Genomic DNA, 3,382 nt, shown 5'->3' with positions numbered 1-3,382 from the left:
TTTATTTGAAATTGATGAAATGTATTAAAGACACAAAGTAGACCAACTAAATTGAAGAAGAATCACATTAGTCAAATAATAGTACATATGTTTAAACTTCACCTCCAGATGACTTCACTAATGAATTCTAATGCATAAAATTTAATTAATCCTAACCATACTTCTGTACTTGCAGAACACATAAAGGAAAGAAACTTCCCAACTCACTTTCTAAGATTAACTTTCCTTAATGCCAAAATCAGGCAGAAACATTCTACCAAAATGTGACACTTAGGCAGGCATAAAGCTACAAAATACAAATACAAAAATCACAACATCAATTTAATTTAATCAAAACCAGATACTTAAAAATGTCACAACCAATTCCTACAAAATAGTATTCATTTTTGAAAAGCAAATCTCATGTAATTCAAAATAAATCAGTATAAAATTTTCAAGGTCTAATTACAACACCAACAGTATTCCTATATAGTTAAAATGAAAAATTAGAATTTGAAATTAAAATACGCTCTTTTATAATTTTCTTCAAAAGTGAAAAAATGGGAAATTAGCAAATGTGTGTGGGTACAATATGAAAATCAAGAAAACATTGAAGAAAGAAATCACAAAAAACTTAGGTAAATAAGGAGATACATCACATTTGGGGACTGGAAGACTCAAACTTGTGAAGAAGTCAACCATCCCTAATTTGATTTCTAGATTTAATGGATCCATGAAAAAACCCCCAGGAACCAGTTTAGTATAATTAAACTAATTCTAACATGTATATGGAAAAGCAAAGTAATTATGTAATTAAAGCAGGCTTTAAAATATATTGCATATTGAAAGTATTCATAATTTTAATAATTGAGGTAGGAATGAAGATAGTTTGTATTGATGACACATTGCCACAGTGATATGGTGCATACCAGTGAGATCAGAGTACACTATATATAGTCAACTACTTTTAAAAATGGTGCAAGATAAGATGCACAGACAGCAGAAGGATTCCCCTCTGACTCTCAACATATACCTCATAACTTATGCAAAAGCTAACTTAAAATGGAGCATAGACAAAAAGACAAATTGTAAAATTTCTGAAAGGAAACATAGGAGAAAATCTGCATGTCCTTGAGATTTGCTGAGTTCTGTGAGACTGACAATAAATGCAAAGTTTATTTTAAAATGAGATAATATGAACATTAACAAATTTAAAATATTTGGTTCTAAGAAAAAATAATGAAGATATAAGCCATACACCAAAATAAAACACTTAAAAATCACATATCTGATAAAATACTAATCTAGAATAAAGAAGTAGTAATCTTAAAAATTAGAAAAAAGCTAAAAAATATTTTAGTAAAAACATAGGTATATCACCAAAGATGAGAAAATGGATGTTAAAACTGTCTGACCTCAATAGTCATTAAAGAAATGCTAATTTAAAAGATTTTGACCCAAACATTGTATGCACATATGAATAAAAGAAATAAAAATAATTATGAGGATGCAAATCAACTGGAACTCATCTAAAAAGTTAAATTCAATCAGATACATGGAAATCAGATACATGGAAAACAGATTACCAGTTTCATAAAAAGTTTTAAATATGATCCAGCAATCCTGCTCATAAATATATTCCCAAATGAAGTAAAAACACATGTCCACACAAAGCATGTAGGTAGGCATTTATTCATATTATAAAATTTAGAAAAAAAACCTAACAATAGACCCTTCGATAGGTGAACGACAAACTGGTATACCATACTGGTATACAGTAAGTACTGCTCAGTGATAAAAGTGACAGGTCTTGCATAACTTTTACTAAGTAAAAACTGCTGGATATCAAAAAATCCTGTCAATATAATCAATATAACATTTAGAAAACCCCAAAATTCTAGGGATGGAAAACAGGTGAGTTTTCAGAGGATAGATGTGTGGAGTGGCCAGTGATTACTATGAGAAACCTAAAGCAATTCTAAAGTTATGGAACTGACATTTGATGCTGAGAGATTAACTTTTGCATTTGTCAGAACACATAGACCTGCAAAAACAAACAGTGAATTTCACTACAAACACATTTTTACAAAAAACAATCATGATGTTGTAATCCAAATATGGAAAACAAACTCTACCAAATGGATGTAACTAGATTAGAAATTGTGTCATATGTATACTAAAGAAGCTACTTAGTAACTGACCTAAGTAACTGGAAACCAGTGCCTTGACTGGACAATCTAAGCCTAAAGATAGTGGCAACTTTACATGAATACTGCACTGTAGTTTATAAGTTTGTATCTTTCAGGAGTATGTATGAGTTAGTAATGTTGAAATGACTTGGAATATCTGATAGGATTGAAAAAATGTGAATAAATTGTAAATAATGAGAGCAAGGTTTCTCACTTTCAATGAAAGCAGTTAAGAATGAATTTTAGCTAGGTGTGTTTGCACTGCAATTCCAGCACTGAGGAGACTAAGGCAGGGGCATTGAAAGTTCAAGTTCAACCTGGGAGCTATATAGGGAGACCCCCCATCTCCAAAAACCAAATGAAAAAAAAGGAGGAAGAGAAGAAGGGGAGATATTGCTAGAATGAATCCTGAGATGCTGATTTGGAGTTAGAGATTTCAGTATGATCTATGTTTATTTTAACATATATGTAGATAGATATTAAGATAAATATAGACATGGCTAGTAATCTCTTCCATGAAAAAGCCTAGAAATAGTGACATATAAGTAGCAATGTGTATTCATGAAGTTTAGATATTTTTCAGTAAATGCTATTCTTAAGAAAAGATGCTTGAGAAAACTATCTGATTCCAGGGCTAGAGCTAGTGAAATGTAAAAAAGAATTTGGAGTATCCTAGTATCAGAATTTAAGATAGTTCTAAAAGAAAATAGAAAGGTGTTGCATGAAAGGAAAGAAGGATAGCACTCCCCTTCACAAGGATGGAAGAGTCCCTCAGGCCTGACAACATGCATACAGTTAAGGCATTGCCACCTACTTTATGACATCTAACCACTGTTTTTGAAACTGAAATCACCATAAACAGAGAGATAAATGAATTAAGAACAAAAATTGGCAGTATTAAAGAGGAAGGAGCCCACGATATGGAAAACCTCAGAAAAAAGAATGAAAAAAGAAATACAAAACAAAATGGAAGGCCATTACAGCAGAATATAACAAACAGAAGACAGAATCTCAGAACTCGAAGACGAAGTGGCAATTAAAGGAGAAACTGAAGAACTATTAGTTAAACAACTCAAGACCTCTGAAAAGAAAATGCAAGAACTCACCGACTCCATCAAAAGACCAAACCTGAGAATCATGGGCATTGAAGAGGAGAAGAGGTGCAAGCAAAAAGAATGCATAACATATTCAACAAAATAATAAAAAATATCTGA

General features: G+C 31.5%; 1 non-coding gene across 1 annotated transcript; it reads left to right on the top strand.

Annotated features, from left to right (window-relative positions):
• Positions 1–2,882: 2,882 nt before the first annotated feature.
• On the top strand, positions 2,883–3,008 carry LOC141423789 (U6atac minor spliceosomal RNA). Its single transcript, XR_012448596.1, has one exon. It is a non-coding gene; the product is annotated as a U6atac minor spliceosomal RNA (small nuclear RNA).
• Positions 3,009–3,382: the final 374 nt, after the last annotated feature.

The sequence above is a fragment of the Castor canadensis genome, chromosome 5 (assembly GCF_047511655.1).
Source record: "Castor canadensis chromosome 5, mCasCan1.hap1v2, whole genome shotgun sequence".
Classification (NCBI taxonomy): domain Eukaryota; kingdom Metazoa; phylum Chordata; class Mammalia; order Rodentia; family Castoridae; genus Castor; species Castor canadensis.
This window is presented reverse-complemented; position numbering and strand designations above follow the sequence as displayed.